We start from the raw sequence: 23,223 nt of genomic DNA, 5'->3' as shown, positions 1-23,223 counted from the left end.
CCTCAGGACATTGATAGTGGGAGATTCAGAATTGGTAATGCCATTGAATGTCTTGGTGGGTGGGGTGGGGGCGGCGGGAAGGTTAGATTCTCTCTTTTTGGAGATGGTCATTGCTTGGCACCTTGGTGGTGTGAATGTTATTTTTTTTAAAGACAGAACATAGCTGGACAACATCGGTGCAACATCGTGGGCCGAAGGGCCTGTACTGCACTGTATCGTTCTATGTATGTTCTATGGACAATTTTCCACATTGTCGGGTAGATGCCAGTGTTGCAAATGGACTGCAAAAACATGGCTACGGCATAGCAATTTCTGCAGCACAAGTCTTCAGTTTTATTGCAGGAATATTATACACGCCTGTAGCCTTTGCAATATCCAGTGACTTCAGCCATTTCTTGATATCACATGGAGTGAATCGAATTGACTGATGCTGGGGAGCTCAAGAGGAGTCCGAGATGGATCATCCACTTCGCTCTTCTCGCTGATGATGGTTGTAAATGCTTCAGCCTCGTCTTTTGCGCTGGTGTACTGGGCACCCCCATCATTGAGGATGTGGATATTTGTGGAGCCTTCTCCTCTAATTAAATGTTTAATTGTCCACCACCATGGATGTGGCAGGACTGCAGAACTTAGATATGATTCGCTGGTTGGGGGATCACTTAGTTCTGTCTATTACTTGCTGTTTCCGCTCTTTGGCATGCCGGTATTCCTGTGTTGTAACTTCACCAGGTTGACATCTCATTTTTAATTATGCCTGGTGCTATTCCTGGTGTGTTCTACTGAACTCTTCATTGAACAAAGGTGACCCGCTGGCTTGGAGGTAATGGTAGATGGGGGGTATATATTGCACCATGATATTCCAGATTGTCGTTGTATATAATTTTACTTCTGTTGATGACCTACAGTGCCTCATGGATACCAAGTTTTGAGTTGCAAATCTGTTTGAAAAGTATTCCATTTACCACAGCACAATGTAGGGTATCCTGAATGTGAAGGCAGGACTTCTTCTCCAAAAATAATGTGCAGTGGTTACTCCTACTGATACTGTCATGGACAGATGCATCTGCAACAGGTAGATTCATGAGGGCACAGTTCAGCAGTCTTTTTGCTTTTGTTGGTTCCCTGACCACCTTCAGCAGACCAAACCTGGCAAATATGCCATTCAGTACTTTGACAACTCAATTAGTAATGGTGTGCTACTGAGTTACTGTTGGTGATGAACATCAAAGTCCCTCAGCCAGATTACATTCTGCACCCTTGCCACCCTCAGTTTTTCTTCCAAGTTGTATTTAACATGGAAGAGTACTGATTCATCAGCTCAGGGGCAGGTTGGGGGGTGTGGCTGTAGGTGGTAATCAATAAGATGTTTCTTGTTCATGTTTGACCTGATAGTGTGACAGTTCATGGGGTCCATAGTCCATTGAACTGTTAAGATTAAGATTTTCTGAGTTGAAGAATTAAGCATATGTTGGATATCCAGGTTACACAGTTCAGACATTAGTGTTCATTGATGAGTTCAAGTCAAGTGCAATAAATGTCATAACCCTGATGCCAACATTGTTAAGATTGTATCAATTTGTGCAGGCAGTACAACTTTATGAGATCTGGAAAACACTCAGTCAAAGTATATATTTTGTATACAATGCAGAGCCGTTACAAATTAATTGTGCATTGTGTTATTAACAGTACAGCAGCGAGCTACCTTCACAGTGGTATAAGTGGTCAGATGTGGCAGAGTGCTGTTGCACTCTTAACAATTGGCAAACAGGCACATTGATCATAGAATTATAGAATTTACAGTGCAGAAGGAGGCCATTCGGCCCACCGAGTCTGCACCGGCTCTTGAAAAGAGCACCCTACCCAATGTCAACACCTCCACCCTATCCCCATAATCCAGTAACCCCACCCAACACTAAGGACAATTTTGGACACGAAGGGCAATTTATCATGGCCAATCCACCTAACCTGTACATCTTTGGACTGTGGGAGGAAACCGGAGCACCCGGAGGAAACGCACGCACACACGGGGAGGATGTGCAGACTCCGCACAGACAGTGACCCAAGCCGGAATCGAACCTGGGACCCTGGAGCTGTGAAGCAATTGTGCTATCCACAATGCTACCGTGCTGCCCACGGTACCACTCTCTCCAGTGGTAAGAAAATTGAGATCGCATTCACATTACTTTGATTTATGTCTTCGCAGGCACCAAAACAATCAATGTTATGCTGTTAATTCCTCAATAATAAGCTCCCTTACAAGCTACCTGATGTGTACTGACATGAATAATTTAATTTCCAAAAAAAATACTTGTTCAGATGCTGCCTTTAATTGTAAATTAAATGAATTGTTTAACCACTTCTCAATTAATGAATCCCAAAAGATATGCTGGGATTTATAGTTTTAAGCTTAATGTATTTTGGAATTTTGTAGATTATTGCTGAAAAGAGAGACATGTTGCAGAAGCTTTTCATCTCACACTCACCAGGACAATTTTTTAGCAATCACAACAATTTATACCGTAGAAGAAAAGGGTCCTGATTGGTTGGCAAGTCTACTCTGAGGCTTCCCATTTCTTGTGAAACTCAAAAAAGGTGCAAGGCTTGAACATATTCCTTTTGTTTTGAGAGAATAGGGCCCTGTGTCTGAACGTATGTCACTTCTAGCAAGTTAAATGTGCTCTGTTATGAACCTGACTGATGATCTTAAATTGTTTGTTGGTGTAGCTATTTACGCACTCAGGGTTATTCAGCTAGTGCTGCCCAATTGTGAAATCACATCTAACAGTCGCATGGGCTGCAGTCTGTACTCTGCCTATTACAATCAATCGAAGGAACATGCTAATTGACTTGATCAGTTAATTGCTGAGACTTGGGGCCAGGCATTGAAATTCCTACACGTTGTTGTTCAAATGTATGGTAAACAGAATATCTTTTTGGACTGATGACAGCATCCTGTAAGTGGAAAGTACCACTCATGTGGCCATGCAGAGGAGCAGCATGAAACATTTTCCTTAACCTGTATTTTGAGTAGACCGGGCACTTTTCAGTTGTGAAAGTAGCAGCCTTTGGCCCATTTACACGTTTGTGTGATTCACAATTATCTGCTCAGGATAGGTATTGCGTCACAGGATGACTTTGATGCCCTTTCTTTTTGCTCCAGTCTCACAAGATGAGGAAATGGCGAGGGCCCTATTTACAAGATTGCTGAGAGTGTGTGGAGCTTTAGGAATCCCAACATGTATATTCACTGGTAAATTTAAGTTTGTTGTAAACATGAGTGGAGAACCCATTAGCAGATTTCTCAACCAGCACATTGTGTATGAATTTCAGAGCTGGTGCCATGCCAGGTACATAGATCGCACATACGCCCAGCAGCTAGCTGATCAAGTTAAACAGAATGTTCCTATGGTTGTTTGTAAAGGCAAATAACCAGCGTGCGTTTGCAAAATCCCAAACAAAACATCTTCTGTTTAATCTGATTCTGTGATTGGGCATCATTTGCTGAACAATCCTAAATGTGCTAATAGCTAAGTAACAACAAAGAGATAATCAATCGAGCTTGTAATGTGACTCATTTACATTTGCTAAACGTGACATACATTCATATGGGGGACCCATTCTCTGCAAAGAAAATGAACATGTTGAAGCCTTGCAACTTTATTGAATTACCCAGGAACTTAGGAAGTCTAGTTCCCTGTTGCTTTCCCCATGGCAACGCCTCAGCCAATCAGTTCCAACTAATCAGCACCCATTTCGCTTGTAGTATAAATTGCTGTGGTCGTTTGAAATTTTGCATTCTTGTGCTTGTCCTGACGGGTACAAGATGAAAAACTTTGACAATGTGTCTCTCTTTTAAACAATAACGATAGATCTCTCAGATTTATTAAGAACACCCCCCTCAACATATATGGCCCCAAGTTCAGCCACAAAGTCCTTAAAACCATTAATGTTCTTCGGGTGGAATTCCATCTTGTTTTCTTTGAGGATTTAACGACTGATTCTCATCTGACAGCAGCGTTTCACAGTAACTTCATTGCAGTGTTAACGTAAGCCTACTTGTGACACTAATAAAGATTATTATTATTGTTATTATTAAGTGTGCACACATGCACCATTTTGCCGGCAAAACAGGACTCATAGCATCGAAAAACCTGAATGTTACAAATCCAAAATTTGCAGCGATGGCCTCTTACTTTTTTTATCCTTTCATGGAATGTGGGCATCATTGACAAGACCAGCATTTGTTGCTCATCCCGGATTGCCTTGAATTGCATAATCAGAGGGCAATTAAGAGTCAACCACGTTGCTGTGGGTCTGAATTCACACAAAGGCCAGTCCAGGTGAGGATTGCAGATTCCCTTTCTTAGAGGACATTAGGGAACCACATGAGTTTTTAAACAACAATTGACAATAGTTGTCATAATCACCATTACTCAGCTTTATATTCCAGATATTCCAAGACACTGTTGCTAAATTTGCAGATGATACAAAGACTTGTAGAGGGATGGGTAGTATTGAGGAAGTAGGGGAGCTGAAGAAGGATTTGGAAAGGTTAGGAGAGTAGGCAAAGAAGGGGCAGATGGATTACAATGTGGAAAAGTGTGAGGTTATGCACTTTGGAAGGAGGAATGGAGGAATAGACTATTTTCGAAATGGGGAAATGCTTAGGAAATCAGAAGGACAAAGGGACTTAGGAGTCCTTATTCGCGATTCTCTTAAAGTTAACGTGCAGGACCGGTTTAGCTCAGTGGGCTAGACAGTTGGTTTGTAATGCAGAACAAGGCCAGCAGCACTGGTTCAATTCCCGTACCGGTGGACCCAAACAGGGGCCGGAATGTGGCAACTAGGGGCTTTTCACAGTAACTTCATACTTGTGACAATAAAAGATTATTATTATATTAGGTTCAGTTGGCGGTTAGGAAGGCAAATGCAATGTTATCATTCATGATGAGAGGGCTAGAATACAAGAACAGGGATGTACTTCTGAGACTGTATAAGGCACTGGTCAGATCCCATTTGGAGTATTGTGAGCAGTTTTAGGCCCCGTATCTAAGGAAGGGTGTGCTGGCCTTGGAAAGGGTCCAGAGCAGGTTCACAAGAATGATGCCTGGAATGATGACGAGCTTGTCGTATGAAGAACAGTTGAGGACTCTGGGTCTGTACTCGTTGGAGTTCAGAAGGATGAGGGGGAATCTTACTGAAACTTACAGGATACAGCGAGGCCTGTATAGAGTGGGTGTGGAGAGGATGTTTCCATTTGTAGAAAAAACTAGAACCAGAGGACACAATCTCAGACTAAAACAGAGATGAGGGTGGTAAATCTGTGGAACTCTTTGCCGCAGAAGGCTGTGGAGGCCAAATCACTGAGTGTCTTTAAGACAGAGATAGATAAGGGGATCAGGGGTTATGGGGAGAAGGCATGACAATGGGGATGAGAAAAATATCAGCCATGATTGAATGGCGGAGCAGACTCGATGGGCCGAGTGGTCTAATTCTGCTCCTATTTCTTCTGGTCTTATGGTCTTATTTATTGATTGAATTTAAATTAGACTTGCTGCTGTGGTGCGATTTGAACCATTGTCCCCAGGGCATTAACCTGGGCCTATGGATTGTAAATCATCATAGAATGCCTACAATGCAGAAGGAAGCCATTTCGTCCACCGAGTCTGCAGTAACGCTCTGAGAGAGTACCTACCTAAGCCCACTCCCTGTAATTTGCACATCCTTGGACACTAAGGGGAAATTTAGCATGGCCAGTCCACCTAACATGCACGTCTTTGGACTGTAGGAGGAAACCGGAGCACCCAAAGGAAACCCAAGCAGACACAGGGAGAATGTGCAAACTCCACACTGACAGTCACCCAAGGCTGGAATTGAACCCGGGTCCCCGGCACTGTGAGGCAGCAGTGCTACCACTGTGCCATCATGCTAACTCAGTGACGTTGGCATCACGCCACTTTCCCGTAGCTGATCAATAAGGTGTGTAACAGCCTCCCAATCTTGATGCTGAAACAACACCAATAAGAAACATAGCCTTAAACCGTTCATCTCATTTTCCAGTAATAGTCACATGCGTAGAAGGTGACCCCATTCTGTAAGTGTGAATGCTTTTCACTTCCCATATCAGCAGTCCCAATCTCTCGCGAGTGGGATTGCGATTTCATGAACTGGATTGAGATTCTCCAAACACTTTTCACACAGACATGAGGTAGATATTCGGACTTTGCAAGCTCTTTCGCTGCCCTCAGGACAGACGTGTTTTTTTAGAATGATGTAATCTGTACAGTTTGCTGGTTGTTTTCACCAGCGACGTTTGTATCGGAAGACAAGAAATTTTAGAAACAGGAAAGGGTCACTTGGTTCAACATACCAATCCCTTTTGGACTGATCTCAGCCTACCTTTTGCAGACAAAATCGGAAACATCTCCAGGCTTTCTGCCAAGATGGTGAAAACAAATCGGAAACACTTATTCCAACACTGGAAATGGATGTGATGAGTAAGAGTGTCTGGAATCTGAATAGTCAGTGACACAAGAAGGATTTTACAGCATATTGTAAACTCTAATTGTCGACTCTGAACTCGTACGGAAATGTGTTAAAACCACATGCATTCCATTAGCTTTCATTATTTACTAAGTTGCAATCAATGAACTTAAAAGTTTTAGATACCTTTGTCCTTTGTCACAGAGGACTCCAGGTATTAATGGCTGAATTCATTAACTTAGAACTAACTCTGTTCAAATACAACATGAGACTAAACTCTAGCAGCACAGTATTGTTACGCCCTTCTGCCCCAGTCCCGTTTTTGCTCTCATTTTTCTTGAAGGTGATAATTCATGCTGGGCCCTATTTCCAAAGGCACACACAGCCGTTGCAGTACCTTACCATTTCTCATGAGTGAATCTTGATGGGGCTATTTAACCGTGAATCCTGTAGCAGAGATCAGTGAAGAATAATGGGAAGTGGGAAGTCCCATTGCTGTTGTGGCTGAGATTAGTTAAATCATCAAAGTTCAAGGAATGAGCATGGCAGCTTTTTCGTCTTTATGACCCAGTCCCACATTGAGTGGTACACTGTTTTCAAGGATCAAACTTTCCAAACTTCAGATTGTCGGAGACCATGACTGAGTGGGTTGCGAGCCTGCAGAAGTCCTGACACATGGGCCTACTCGGGAATTGCCTGGAAAGTTTAATTCTGCGATGGGCAATTGCCCTGATCCCCAGAACTCTATGTGAATGTCATTGACTCTGAGTTAGATTGGGAGACATGAGACAATTCCATGGGTGTTACCGGAATAATTACCCAGGAAATGTGAGAGATTAAAACTTTGTCTAACACCTGAGGAACTCCACATTTGGACCGCCCTCCCATCACATCTTTACCCCCGACTAACCCTCTGTGATCACCCAATTCAAAATGATTATCCTTGCTACCTGACTACCCCGGACTACTTGACTATCCCCTGACCACCCAATTATATCCCTGACCCGACTACCCCCTGACCTGACGACCATCCCCAACCACCCGAATAACCCCCGACCTGAATACCCTTCTCACATGACCCAATCTGACTACCTCTCCGACCACTCAACTACCCTCCACTCAGCAGACCTCACGACTCCTCTGACCTGAATACCACACCTTGACCATCCAGCAACAAACCCCAAACCTGACTATCCCTTCCAACCACCTATATTCCCAACTAACCTTATTTCACCCCCCCCCACCCTCCCACCCAGGCTGCCCAGTTTCAACCCAACTAACCCTCCCCCTCTGCCTCCAGACCCAGTTACCTCCATTTCCAACCCAAATACCCACTCTCCAACCTCACCACTTACCACCTTATCCACCAATCCACCCACCCTAAACACTTACTCACTTCACCACTTACCCACCCACCCAGCTCACCCACGTAACCTACACACTTACCTACCTATCACTTACTCACCTACCAATTTACCCACGCACCCATTCACTCATCCATTCTCTAACATTAAGACTGGACCTATAAACTTACCAAAAGTCAACTAGTACCGTAAAAAGTGTGTGTGTCCTGTCTTCCCCCGAGTCTACTCTGCCCAAATGGGGTTACCAAAGGGATGCTGCACTGCGCATTTCTGTGAACCCAGGATCAGAAGACCTGGCGGCACTGTTGCTTCACAAGGCCAGCGTCCCAGGATCGATTTGCAGCTTGGGTCACTGTCTGTGGAGAATCTGCACCTTCTCCCAGTGTCTGCGCGGTTTCCTCCGGCTCCGCTTTCCCCCCACAAGTCCCGAAAGATGTGCTGTTAGGTGAATTGGACATTCTGAATTCTCCCTCTGTGTACCTGAACAGGCGCCGGAATGTGGCAACTAGGGAATTTTCACAGTAACTTCATTGCATTGTTAATGTGAGCCTACTTGTGACAATAAAGATTATTATTATTAAAAATGTGTAGCAGTATTGAGTTGGGTGAGTTTTTGAAAGCTGTGGAAAACCAACCATCATCGTTGCTGCTTCGAAGTCCCCAGGCCATGTATTTAATGTGAACCATGCAGCTTTTATTTAAACCTCGATTTGTGTTGGTAGCTTCAAAATTGAAAAAAAAAGAATGGTTCGGTGGTTGTTTTTGACTAGGGCGGACGCGATTGGACGATGGGTTTTTCTCTGCTGTATGATTCTATGACTCTATAACACCTGGGCTGCAACTTTAGGCTGTATAGACAGCTGCCTGGATCTCTTCTTGTCTGAGTCAGAATGTCGGGTGAGCAGGCACGGTAGACATTTTACATAAATTACTGGGCACAGCATGGCAATCCAAGGATTGCCACTCCAAAGAAGTTACGGCCTATAGTTAAACTCATTGCAAATTCTGCAAGAGACACTCTGAACAATTTAAGATAGTTGGCAATTTAAATCAGAAATGTGAGACAGATGTTATTAATGTAAATTTACTGGCTTGCTCTTAAAAGTTAACTTGACAAAATATTTAATCGTGAGTAGTTGGGCTTTACAATGAAGCAATAGTGCAGTAAGATGGCAGAGTTACGATGACCCAAGTGCATAATGCTGGCATTCTGGAGCTTTTCACTCTGAAGAATTCATTGGCACTCATTAATGTGGGAGATGATAACACTGCATAATGGAACATTTTACCACATATAATAAGGAATGGATTGGGTCAAGTCCAGCATTGAATATTAGACTATATTTTTCGGTCTCCCTTGGAGCCTAAATTGGGAATACTGCAAATCACATGAATTTGTTCAACAAGTAAAAATAAAAATTGATTAGTGCTTCAGAGGTGTTTTTTCAGCCAGAAATCTCCGGTCATCGCGATTCTCTTTTCCCACCGGCTGCGCACCAACACCTGTGGGATTCCCTGGTGGCATTGGGTGGTTACAATGTGTAGCGCAACAATTACTCACTCAAGTCGAGAAGTGATGAAGTCAATCGAGGCTTTATTAAGCAAGACTTGTTCCCCAGCAGCTGTTACAGAATGCGGCTGCTGGGAGAACCCGGGCTCTTATACTCCGCCTTACTGGGCGGAGCCAGCAGGTGGCAGATCCAACCAGAACCCGGGACCTGTCAGCCAATAGCCTCTCGGCTTCACAGGTACCGTACTACCCCTAATACGTACCACCACATTCACTCCTTGTTAAAAAAGAACCCGGCGGGGTGGTGGTTCGCATGGTGGTAGGGGTTTACAAGGCTGGTCATGGAGCTAATTTTGTACAGTGGCTATGCATTTAGCTGAACAGTTAACTATTTACAGGTTTTGTCAGAATTATTTACAGATTTTTGTCACGCGGATTCCATGAGTCGAGCAGGTGCCCTGGTCGTCCTTGTCGATCGCCTCAGCCCCGGTGGTGGTGCAGGTGCTGGCTCGGGCACTGTCGTTTCTGGGAGCGGTGCGCTGTTCGTCCCTGATTCTTTACTCCTGGGCGGGCACGGGAGGAGGACCGATCCACCCGGGAAGGGAGCGGTCGTGGGGTGCGCCGGTGGGAGAGAGGGGGTGATCGGTGTTGGGGGTGTGTGTGTGTTTCCGACGGGCGCCAGGTCCCGCAGGGAGACCACGTCCTGTCGGCCGTCGGGGTACGCCATCTGAGGGTTTCCGTGGAGAAGGTGAACCCTCTCGACTAACGAGTCCGATTTGTGCGCCCGCACATGCTTTCAGAGCAAGATGAGTCCTGGGGCTGCCAGCCAGGTCGGCAGCGACGTTGCGGAGGAGGACTTCCTACGGAAGACAAGGAGGCGCTCGTGAGGCATTTGGTTAGTGGTGGTATACAGCAGCGACCGGATGGAGTGGAGGGCATCCGGGAGGACTTTCTGCCACTGGGAAACTGGGAGATTTCTGGACCGTAGGGCCAGTAGGACAGTCTTCCAGACCGTACCGTTCTCCCTCTCTACCTGACCGTTCCCCCGGGGGTTGTAACTGGTCGTCCTGCTCGAGGCAATGCCCTTGCTGAGCAGGAACTGATGCAGTTCGTCGCTCATGAAGGAGGACCCCCTGTCGCTGTGGATGTACGCGGGGAAACCGAACAGTGTAAAGATGGTGCCCAGGGCTTTAATGACTGTGGCCGCTGCCATGTCGGGGCAGGGGATGGTGAAGGGGAAACGGGAGTACTCGTCCACCACATTGAGGAAGTATGCGTTGCGGTCGGTGGAGGGGAGGGGGCCTTTGAAATCCAAACTGAGGCGTTCAAAGGGACGGGAAGCCTTTATCAGGTGTGCTCTATCTGGCCTGAAAAAGTGCGGTTTGCACTCTGCGCAGATTTGGCAGTTCCTGGTGGCTGTACGCACCTCCTCAACAGAGTAGGGGAGGTTGCGGGACTTCACAAAATGGTAGAATCGAATGACCCCCGGGTGGCAGAGGTCCTCGTGGAGGGCTTGGACGCGGTCTACTTGTGCGTTGGCACATGTGCCGCGGGATAGGGCAATGGACGGCTCGTTCAGCTTTCCGGGACGATACAAGACCTCATAGTTATAGGTGGAGAGCTCAATCCTCCACCTCAAGACCTTGTCATTCTTGATTTTGCCTCGCTGTGCATTATCGAACATAAAGGCTACCGACCGTTGGTCAGTGAGGAGAGTGAATCTCCTGCCGGCCAGGTAATGCCTCCAAAGTCGCACAGCTTCCACTATGGCTTGGGCTTCCTTTTCTACTGAGCAGTGGTGGATTTTTGAGGCGTGGAGGGTCCGGGAGAAAAAGGCCATGGGTCAGCCCGCTTGGTTGAGGGTGGCCGCCAGAGCTACATCGGATGCGTCGCTCTCGACCTGGAAGGGGAGGGACTCATCGATTGCGTGCATCGTGGCCTTTGCGATATCCGCTTTGATGTGGCTGAAGGCCTGGGGGGCCTCTGTCGACAGGGGGAAGGTAGCGGACTGGATTAACGGGCGGGCCTTGTCTGCGTACTGGGGGACCCACTGTGCGTAGTATGAAAAGAAGCCCAGGCAGCGTTTCAGGGCTTTGGAGCAGTGGGGGAGGCGAAATTCCATAAGGGGGCGCATGGGTCGGGGCCTATCACTCCATTGTGCACTACGTATCCCAGGATGGCCAGGCGGTTGGTGCTAAAAACGCATTTTTCCTCGTTATAGGTGAGATTCAGGGCGTTAGCAGTCTGGAGGAATTTGCGGAGGTTGGCGTTGTGGTCCTGCTGGTCATGGCCACAGATGGTTACATTGTCGAGGTATGGGAACGTGGCCCGCAAACCGCGCTGGTCAACCATTTGGTCCATCTCCCGTTGGAAGACCGAGACTCCGTTCGTGACGCCAAATGGGACCCTTAAAAAATGGTAGAGCTGCCCATCTGCCTCGAAGGCCGTGTACTTGCGGTCACCCGGGCGGATGGGGAGCTGGTGGTATGCGGACTTGAGGTCCACGGTGGAAAAGACCTTGTACTGTGCAATCCAATTGACCATGTCGGATATGCGGGGGAGAGGGTACGCATCGAGCTGCGCGTACAGATTGATGGTCTGACTATAGTCTACGACCATCCTCTGCTTCTCTCCGGTCTTCACAACTACCACCTGGGCTCTCCAGGGACTATTGCTGGCCTGGATTATGCCTTCCTTCAGCAGCCGCTGGACTTCAGACCGGATAAACGTCCGGTCCTGGGCGCTGTATTGTCTGCTCCTAGTGGCGACGGGTTTGCAATCCGGGGTGAGGTTCGCAAACAAGGAAGGTGGTTCAACCTTGAGGGTCGCGAGGCTGCAGATAGTGAGTGGGGGTATTGGGCCGCCGAATTAAAACGTTAGGCTCTGGAGGTTACACTGGAAATCTAACCCTAAGAGAGTTGGAGCGCAGAGTTGGGAAAGGACGTAAAGCCTATAATTCTTAAACTCCCTCCCTTGCACCATTAGGTTCGTGATGCAGAACCCTTTGATCTCTACGGAATGGGATCCCGCTGCCAGGAAAATCTTTTGGGTGCTCGGACGAATGGAAAGAAAACAGCGTCTTACCGTATCCGGGTGGATAAAACTTTCCATGTTCCCAGAGTCGATCAGGCATGGCGTCTCGTACCCGTTGACCAGCACTGTTGTTGTTGCCGTTTGGAGCGTCCGGGGCCGCGATTGGGCCAGGGTCACTGAAGCCAGTCTTGGTTGTTGCATCGCTGCGTTTTCTTCAGACCCGTGGAGCCGTCAATCCTGGGGTCCTTGGCTATCAGCCAAGATGGCGCCGTCCATGGATCGCACGCGGTCGGGGGTGGACAAAATGGCCGCCCCCATGGATGGCACGTGGCCGGGGGTCACAAGATGGCGGCGCCCATCCTCCCCGCCAGGTTTCCGGGACCCAAAATGGCGGCGCCCGCGGGCCGCACATGGATCGTTGGGGAGGTTGAGTCTGCTGTCCCCGTTCTCCCCCGGAGATAGCGGCGACCCCCCGGGACTGGCACACCGCTGCGTAATGCCCCTTTTTGCCACAGCTCTTACAGATAGCTGAGCGGGCCGGGCTGAGCGGGCCGGGCAGCGCTGCCGGGGGTGTTTCGCCTGCCCGCAACAATAGCAGCAGGGCCCACCGGGATGGTCTGGTGCTCTAGCCGCACAGGCCTGCGGTGGGGGGGGGGGGGGTGGGGGGTGCCGGGGCATCGGTCGCAATGGGGGTCCACAGAGCACAAGGGGCTGCTGCGCGGTCGGGGCCGTAGGCGCGGGCATTTTGAGAGGCCACGTCAAGGGAGGCCGCAAGGGCCTGTGCCTCTGCGAGTCCTAACGAGCCTCTCTCTAACAGTCTTTGGCGAATTTGAGAAGAAGTCATACCTGCCACAAAAGCATCCCTGATTAGGAGCTCTGTGTGCTCGTTTGTGCTCACCGACGGGCAGTTGCAGTTCCTTCCCAAAATCAACAGTGCGCTGTAAAACTCGTCGAGCGATTCTCCGGGGATTTGCCGTCTCGTCGCGAGTTGGTGGCGTGCGTAGACCTGGTTTATGGGCCGAATGTAGACTCCTTTCAGCATGGTGAGCGCCGTCGGGAAATCCTCCGCGTCTTCGATGAGCGTGTAGATCTCCTGGCTCACCCTGGAATGCAGGACCTGCATTTTCTGATCTTCCGTTGTCCGGCCGGGGGCCGTTCGAAGGTAACCTTCGAAGCATGCTCGCCAGTGTTTAAACATGGCGGCCGAGTTTGCTGCATGGGGGCTGATTCGCAGACACTCCGGGGCGATCCGGAGCTCCATAGTTTTTTTAAGCTTGCTTAATAAATTGTAGCGCAACAATTACTCACTCAAGTCGAGAAGTGATGAAGTCAATCGAGGCTTTATTAAGCAAGACTTGTTCCCCAGCAGCTCAGTTATAGAATGCGGCTGCTGGGAGAACCCGGGCTCTTATACTCCGCCTTTCTGGGCGGAGCCAGCAAGCGGCAGATCCAACCAGGACCCGGGACCTGTCAGCCAATAGCCTCTCGGCTTCACAGGTACCGTACTACCCCTAATACATACCACCACACAATGGGAAATCCCATTGGCAAGCGGCGGGAAGATAAAATCCCGCTGCCGTTGAAGATTGCCGCTGATAAACATGTGGCGGAGAACCCCGCCCTTCATTAGAATGTGTATGACAAAGAGGCGAAGCTAAATTTCTCTTTCAGAACATGTTGACTTGTGCCTTTCCAATATTTTCTATTTTTTGTTCAGATTTTAAGCTCTGCACTGTAGATTATTACAGACTTTAGGTTCAAGGGTGTAAGGATACTGAACGAGCAATCCAACATGCTAGACTAATAATCATGAGGCATTGTTTTCTGCACTTAGCCCTTGTTGGAATGACAGGACCAATGGCAGATTGGGGAATGGTGAAGGAGAGGTTTTTGTTAAGGTTCTTTCCTAGACCCACACCATTAGCATTCCACCTCTGGTTTTCCAAACCAACCAAGGAGTATAGGCAGGATGACATGCTTATTTCGTCAAAGGAAAGATTTCTAATGAAAGGGACCACACGAGTTTCAAGGATTGACAAACAGTTGGATTTTTGAGCCAAAAAACACAGAAATGAAGTGGAGACCTGAGAAGGTAACACCCCACATCTCTTTCTCTTACCTGCAAGTCCTGCTGAGGGAACATAACGGCAGCATTGAGGTGATATTTCCAACCGAACCAGTGCGGATGGAAGTGGCCGAGGAAGTGAGGAGTAGGAGTGTAGTTGCTGGTGTTGCTCCTGCTGGAGTTGTTGGCACTGGTGTTGCCTCTGCTCACTGTGCAGTTTTATGCCCAGCAGTCTTCAGGAAAACTCTCCTTGCAGCTCCATTCATTCTACTCTCTTCAGGTCGCTCACATCAGCTCCATCTGAACAGCCACCATTTTCCTCTCAGCCGTTTGTCCTCTCACACCGATGCCTCACAGTGCCATTCCACATCTGTTGTACTTTCCTTTTCTCCTCTTTGCACAAGCTATTACAAGCTCTCAGCAATCTGCTTTGTCACTCCTGTCAGGAGGAGAGAGCACACAACCTTAGATAGGAAGTGGTGGGATGGCAGCCTTTTAACAGCTCCTTGCAATGTGAACCCACCTTCTCCACAGGCCTTGTAGGATGCTGTTGGTGTTAGCAGTGGTCTACTGTGAGAGCCTGAGAGGCGCTGGTGCTCAGAGATGGGGAGAGAGCGGATCCACTGTCTGTGGACTCTGTGTTGAGGGTCTCACCTCCTTTGATCTAAATCCCTGTGCCCTCTCCTCTGCCCTGTGGAGGAACATGAGGCTGAGGAGAAAGAAACTGGTACAGTTTGAGGTGTTGCTCCTGCTGGAGCTGTTGGCGTTAGTGTTGCTTCTGCTGTTGATCTTCACAAGAGTCGGAAAATGGAGCTGCATAATCTGCTGCCATGCTGTGGTGACGGCTGCAGGAAGGAAGTGCAGCTGAAGGTAAGTGATGTACTCTACAGACGAAGTGCTTGCAAGAAGTAGGAAATCACCTGTCAAACAATGAGTCCTCTCTCTGAGAGGACAGAAAGTGCTTTCAACAGCAGGTTTTCAATAGCTATGACTAGAGCTCTTCAGTCTTAACTGATCAAATCCTTCCAGGCTTGCCAGTTGTAATGTTCTTGCCAGATGACCTGATTTATATTACAAGAACACTTGTAGCTAAAGCTACAAATGATTTATTAACATTAACTGTGGGTCAAATATATACAAAACAACAGACGAAAAACAGTATGAACACGCACCAGCAACCTCTTTCCCAGCTCCCAAGTCAGTCTGAGGTGACCTGACTCTAACATTCACTTATATCCTAATGGAACACCTAGTGGTTAATTGGTGAATTACAACATGACCATGATATCACTACATCCCTTTTCCTTTGAAGGAATAAATTAATACATTATTATCAGTATATTTACATGTGATATCATTAGCCTGTGAGTCTAACAGTATTAATTTTTTCTTTAACAGTTTTAAAACTGGTTTAACAAGTATATATACATAATATAGAACAGCAAACATAGTAAGTACAAATAGTCCAAATCTATAAATTGAGTCGATCAGGTTTTCTTCTGACACTGGTTGATCTTCTCAAAGTTGACCTTGCTACTCAGAACTTGTAGATTCAATGTTCACCATGACATTCGCATGCTCAGGAACTGCTGAACTATCCGACACTGCAGCTGACGCAGATTCTGATATAGATTCGTCACCCATCACGTTGTTGTGAAAGTCTCTGGTTTTCAAGAGCGCATGATGGTTTCTTCTCAATACCAACCCTTCCTCTGTCTGTACATTGTAGGAATGAGGTGCTACTTCTTCAAGTACAATGGCTTTTCTCGACTAATTGCCTGAATCTTTAATTCTCACAAGGTCATCACTATTCAGAGGTGGTAAAGTTCCAGACACTCTACCATAGAACTGCTTTTGTTTTGCTTTAATGTTTTGCATTTCCTGCAGTATCACTGCATTCTTCTCCTTTTCCATTTTCTATTCATGAATAACTCTGCTGGTGATCTACCATATGACAATGGTAATGCTTTATAACGTGATTTTGTGAAATATGGATCAGATTGGCTGTCCATTGTTTTCTGTAATGATTGTTTTACAATATGTACACTTTTTTCATTAAGATCTTTGAGATCTATGCCTATATGAACATCACCATTTTTTAGTTTCACACATATCATGGAATTTACCCCATTGGTAGGTTCTTCTCTCTTCTTGATAACTTATGGTTTTGTATCTGATATGGGTGGTAGGGTAGAAATGAGATTGACATGCAGATCTACATCTTCAGCAATTTCACTACTAATAGTTTGGCACTCGGTGCTTTAGCTAATGCATTTTCTTTAAATTGTATTGCGTTGGCAAATGGTAGTGCACTAAAATCAGTGAACACATCGCTGAATTTGCTGATAATGTTCTCAGAATCGCAGGAGTGTTGATTCAATCCTTTGTGGATGCTATATACCAACTGCACTAGACCTAATTCTTCACAGGACTGATCAATTAATAATGAATCCAAGCCCTCGGATACAACACAGAATGGGACAGAATAAACTGTGTTCTTCCCCATCACAATCAGGTCACAAGCACCATAACATTTAATGCTTGAACAATTATAACCTCTCAGAGATATTTTGTGATTTCTTCTAATTGGCTGAATTTTTAGATTATTTTAAATCATTCATGCTGATTAAATTGGCTTTGGCGCCAGTGTCTAACCTCAATTGGACCAGTGTACAATTCCCTTCAAGTGGTAGCAGCCATTTGTCCTGATCAACCGCGTTTATTTTAAATGGCGTTTCACTTTGCATTTTTTAAGTGCTTGAGAATTTTTTGATGTCTCCCAAAGATTATTCTTCTCTGTTATTACGTCAACAAAAATGGTGTTTCATCACTGGAAACTGTGTGTCTTCCAATGTGCTGACTGACCTGTGGTTGAGCTTAGAGTAACAATTCTGAGCAAAGTGATTTTTTTTTCCTTTGCACCTGGAACAAAACTTGCCAAATTCTGGACACTGCCTTAATTTGTGCCTTTGACCACATCTTTGCCACAGAAATACTTTGTCCTGATCTTTAACCTGTATGCTGGTGTGTGAGGAGCTGCAGGAACTTTCCCGCCTTTTTTGGGAAGAAGACGCAGCCATTACTGAGAAACATTTAGAATGCTGTGCTGCTAGCTCGTGAGCCTGACGAATCTTAACTGCTTGTGCCAAAGACAGCTCCGATTTCCTCAGTAACCATTCCCTCAGCTTATTGTCATTCACACTAAACACAATTTGGTCCCGAATCATGGAAGGTTCCACTACAGAAAAATTACAGGTTTTAGCTTTTAACTTTAAATCAGTGATGAAATGATCTATGGACTCTTTTGTCTTCTATAAACGTGATCTGAACACATAGCGTTCATAAATTTAATTATTTCTGGGGGTGCAATGTTTATCAAATCTTCAAAATACTTTGTTAAAATTTTTACTATCTTCATTGTTTGGAAATGTAAACGTATTAAACACAGCAATTGCTTCGGGCCCTGCCGCTGTTGGAAGCATCGCTGCCTTACACAAATCTGATTGATCTCCTAAATTTACTGCAGTAAGAAACAGATTAAATTGATGTCTAAACACATGCCAGTTGCTGCCCACATTACCATGAAATCTGAGACTCAGTGGTTGCTTCAACGACTCCACGTGGTTCATTCTTGCAGTCTGCAAAATCTTCAAATCTCTGTGGACCTCGTGGCAGGCTTTCCCGGTGCGGTGCACCCCCGCCGGCAGCGGGATCCTCCATTCCAGCAGCCAGTCAATGGGGTTTCCCATTGTGGGCACCACCAGGTTGTCGGGAAATCCGCGGGTGTGAGTGAGCTGTTGGCGAAGTGGAGGATCCCGCCGATGGAAATCCAGCCCACTGTCTTTCTGGTGAGGTATAAAAGCAGAGCACCATCTTCTGTCCCAGGTGGATGTAAAAGATCCCACAGAACACTTCAAAGAAGAGCTGGAGCAGTACTCTGGGTGCGTTGGCCAACATTTATTCCTCAACTGAAGTCTCTAATAAAATGGTTTACCTGTTCATTTATTCTTTGGCTAGTTCTGAGATCTTGCGATGTGTATTTTGAATAAGCATTTTGTACATTACAGCAGTGACTACGTTACAAAAGTACTTCGCTGGCTGTAAAGGGCTTCAAAACATCCTGATGTTATGCAAGTGCAAATTATTTATTTTAATAATAATGTGCAACATCATGTTTTGTAGACTGTAGATCTTTCAATGTCTCAAAACATTGTAGACTGTAGATCTTTCAATGTCTCAAAACATTGTCACCATTACAGACAACATGACTGTTCTTTTAAAAAGCAGCTTTCCAGGAACAAAGTACATTTTATTGTGCTTTAGTGCAACCATTCTTTGACCAATGGGCCACCAGTTGGTACACCTTATACGTACTCACACAACACCTCCAGTTTGTATTCCAGATGAAGAAAGAGTTGTGTGTGTGGCTTTACAAGTGTGCTAAATAAGTGCAATTTGTGAAAAAATAAACAAAACTATTGCAATTCTGCAAGCCAAATCACACTCCGTCCAAAATGAACAAGCTGAATGGGGGTCAGTGTAAGTCGCTGCATGGATAGCCAAACTTGGCTTCATTTGGAAAACTCAAATTTGGCCTCTCCCATTTAGAAAACAAACCCGTGAGCAGAAAAATAAAATGCTTTCCACATATAAGCAATACTCACCCTCAAGAAAGTTTCCCATTGTTAGGCTAATGGGTCATCGACCCTTTGATACAGTGAGAGCAATCATGACTAAATCGTGTTTAAGGGAATGGTTTTACATGTTTTTGTCATTCTCATTTACATGATTAGTAGATTGGAGGGAGGCTTCCCACTGATGAGAGGGTGGACCAATTTCCTGCACATAATGAATCAGTATGATTCAAATCCTTTGCAATGTATTACCATATTTATACAGCCTTACTTTAAGTGGAAAGCATTGATTTAATTTCAGCATGTCATTTATATGTCAGCTATTTATAGTTATACTTATCATTATCTTTTCTCCTGAGGTTAGGACTCAGACTCTGGGGAAGATAACCTGTCTGAGAACAAACAGCACATGTCTTATATAATCAATCCTCTCTAGTTTGCTACATAGAATCGTGCAGCCTCATGGCGGCAAGCAGCAAGTAGGTGAGGAAGCTGCAGCTGGGAATCAGTGGGAATAATTCCCAGCATATTGAAGATGATATTTAATGCAGGAGAGTTGGTGAAAGTCCCGCGTTGCCTGCTTTGAGAAAGGACTGGCATACTAAGTGCCAGTTAGGCTCATAACTGCCCAGCAGTGGGCCTTCTTTGGGATCAAGGGTTTGCTTTACGGACCTCCCGCCTGGTGACTGCCCAACTCACCGGCGGTTGAATATCAGCAGCAGCGGAAGGAGGCATTAACTGCCCACTTGAGGGCCTGGATTGACGGCGGGGCAGGCAAAATATCCACAAACCTTCCTGCCTGGGGTTTAATCAGGGCAGAGGCAGGAAGGCGGCGGGATCCCTGCCCAACACTTTCTTGACTGGTTACATGCCCTCCCTGCCTCAAAACGTGTGTCGGAGAAGGACATTAAATTGCAGCCCAATTATTGAGTGAAGGTGGGTCCAATCTGATTACGGAAAGTTTGGATCAAGGAGTGCCAACCATTCTCAGAAGGGGGGTGCAGGAGGAGCACACATAATGCCGAGTAGCTCAGGTGGGGAAAGTAATATGTGGTCTCCTGGAAAGGTTTTCTATTCGACCCTTGTACCCAGTAGATAAGAGACCTAGTTGGTCTTATGTTGGAGATAGATTTATCAATCTAGATAGCGGAATAGTAAGTATTACCAAGTAAAACATTACAGGACAACTTTCAACTACACCAGGGTAATGGATAAATGGAAGGAATGTTTGACTTTTCTAATTGGATGAGGATTTAAATTCCAATTTGATCACCCGCATTCAATGCAAACAGGGTGTGTGTGGGGTAGCGATGGTTGGTGACAGGAGGGGAATTAAAATATTGGCAGTCTGGGGGTCCCCAGAGAAGTGTTACACAACAGTTTGTGCTATTTTATTGGGTGGAATTTGAGGCCCTTACCTCAGGCAGGCAAGGCTGATGGTTGGTAAGAGAATCATTGACATTCAAAAGTCAGGATCTGATTTGATCATTCAGACCCCGACCACATTTTAATCATCTACAGTGAGGTCAGCAGCCCTCTGCCGGCCTCAACACTGAAATCCAGTGCTGAAGTTCAGCAGACCCACATTTGGTCTTTAACAGTTTATTATTTTGATTTCTCAGGCTCCCTTGGGGGTCAGGAAGAGCAATGAATCTTTCAGGTACCTCAGCCTCATGTTTTCTACGATTTTATCAAAACTCCCACCTCCCTTCCCCATTCACAACTTATTGAGACAGTTCCTATTGTCATAGAAAATCAGGTGCCTTAAGGATTAAGGGTTAATCTGGGACTGAATACAGTACTGCCCACCGGTGAAGTAAGAAGGCGCCTGACCTAGAGTTTCAGGCAGATGTAGAGCTAGGTAGAAACATGTAACGACATGCCATGGTATATTCTCCGTACCTGTACCCTCCACTGCAAATGTTAACTTCAGCAATGTGAAGAAAAATGTGTTGGTAACTTCTAAAAGACTGCTTAATGGTGTCTCTGAGCAGTATACACCATAATGACTATCTAACAAAACATGGTGGCAGCGGTGGCATCAAAATCCACATCCCCTGTAAAAACAAACTTAAGGAATCAAGAAAAGGACATCAGCAACAGAATTTATTTTCTGAAATTTATTTTTATAAATGACCTGGAGGAGGGCGTAGAAGGATGGGTGAGTAAATTTGCGGATGACACTAAAGTCGGTGGAGTTGTGGGCAGTGCGGAAGGATGTTGCAGGTTACAGAGAGATATAGATAAGCTGCAGAGCTGGGCTGAGAAGTGGCAAATGGAGTTTAATGCAGAAAAGTGTGAGGTGATTCATTTTGGAAGGAATAACAGGAAGTCAGAGTACTGGGCTAATGGTAAGATTCTTGGTAGTGTGGATGAGCAGAGAGACCTCGGTGTCCATGTACATAGATCCCTGAAAGTTGCAACCCAGGTTGATAGGGTTGTTAAGAAGGCGTACGATGTGTTAGCTTTTATTGGTAGAGGGATTGAGTTTCGGAGCCATGAGGTCATGTTGCAGCTGTACAAAACTCTGGCTGCATTTGGAGTATTGCGTGGTATGGAGGGAAGATCTTATGAGGAAAGGCTGAGGGAATTAAGACTGTTTTCGTTAGAGAGAAGAAGGTTAAGAGGTGACTTAATAGAGCCATACAAGATGATCAGAGGATTAGATAGGGTGGACAGTGAGAGCCTCTTTCCTCGGATGGTGATGTCTAGCACGAGGGGACATAGCTTTAAATTGAGGGGAGATAGATATAGGACAGATGTCAGAGGTAGGTTCTTTACTCAGAGAGTAGTAGGGGTGTGGAATGCCCTACCTGCAACAGTAGTGGACTCGCCAACATTAAGGGCATTTAAATGGTCATTGGATAAACATATGGATGATAATGGAATAGTGTAGATGGGCTTTAGATTGGTTTCACAGGTCAGCGCAACATCGAGGGCCGAAGGGCCTGTACTGCGCTGTAATGTTCTATTGTTCTATTGAAAAAACATTATGCACGAAGCTGAGAAACCTCATTTGAAAAACTCCAGGGACAGAAGATCCTGGCAGCAGAAAAAAGGCAGAAGTAAAGCTCAAGATAAATTCTCCACAAGATCCCTGTGGAAGTTGTTTCAACAAAGCAGAACGGATGGACAACAGCCTGCAAGCTGAGTGTAGGACCTCTTATTTTCTAATAAGAAACGGGGTCTGGTGGTAGCTTGTGATTGAGTTTATTGCAAAAACTTGGTTAGTACATTTTCAAAATACAAACAAAAGAGATACACACCCAGAAGGGCATAAGGAAGAGAACAATGGAAAGAGAACAAATAAGAGAGAGAGAACAATATGCACCAAGAGCTTTTTACCTGCACTTTCTGGTACCACCCCCTCGCCCCTAATTGGCTCACAAGCTTTTTTTACATAGATTACATAGAACATACAGTGCAGAAGGAGGCCATTCGGCCCATCGAGTCTGCACCGACCCACATTAATCCCTCACTTCCACCCAATAACCCCTCCCAACCCTTATGGACACTACGGGTAATTTAGCATGGCCAATCCACCTAACCTGCACGTCTTTGGACTGTGGGAGGAAACCGGAGCACCCGGAGGAAACCCACGCGGACACGGGGAGAACGTGCAAACTCCGCACAGACAGTGACCCAGCGGGGAATCGAACCTGGGACCCTGGCGCTGTGAAGCCACAGTGCTAATCACTTGTGCTACCGTGCTGCCCTTGTGACTTCTGAATGGTGCTCCATACCATCACTCACGCTGGAATCTAACTTACTGGCTCTACACATTTGCAGTCTGGATCCTGAAAGGCTGGTGTAACAGTTAACTTTTATCACCACCAAACTGCAAATGTATAATATGATCTTGACTCAGAACAATACAAGCTTGTATTTCATCCCACACTTACAATATTTTCAAAACTTGGTTTTAATATTTCCTCACAGTGAGATAAAACATTTTTAAAGTTCCAGGAAAGCCAGTCCATAGAACCATAGAATTCCTACAATGCAAAAGGAAGCCATTTAGCCCATCGAGTCTATAACGACCCTCTGAAAGAGCATCCACTAAGCCCACTCCCCTGCCCTATCTCCATAATTCCATAACCCCACCTAACCTGCACATCTTTGGACTGTGGGAGG

General features: G+C 45.9%; 1 protein-coding gene across 2 annotated transcripts in view; it reads left to right on the top strand.

Moving 5' to 3' along the window:
- The window catches only part of pdgfd (platelet derived growth factor d), a 266,172-nt gene that overhangs the window by 54,421 nt on the left and 188,528 nt on the right, over nt 1-23,223 (top strand). The window lies entirely within an intron of this gene.

This window comes from Scyliorhinus torazame, chromosome 15 (assembly GCF_047496885.1).
Source record: "Scyliorhinus torazame isolate Kashiwa2021f chromosome 15, sScyTor2.1, whole genome shotgun sequence".
Lineage (NCBI taxonomy): Eukaryota > Metazoa > Chordata > Chondrichthyes > Carcharhiniformes > Scyliorhinidae > Scyliorhinus > Scyliorhinus torazame.
Note: the sequence above shows the minus strand (reverse complement) of the source record. Positions and strands in the feature narration are given on the sequence as shown.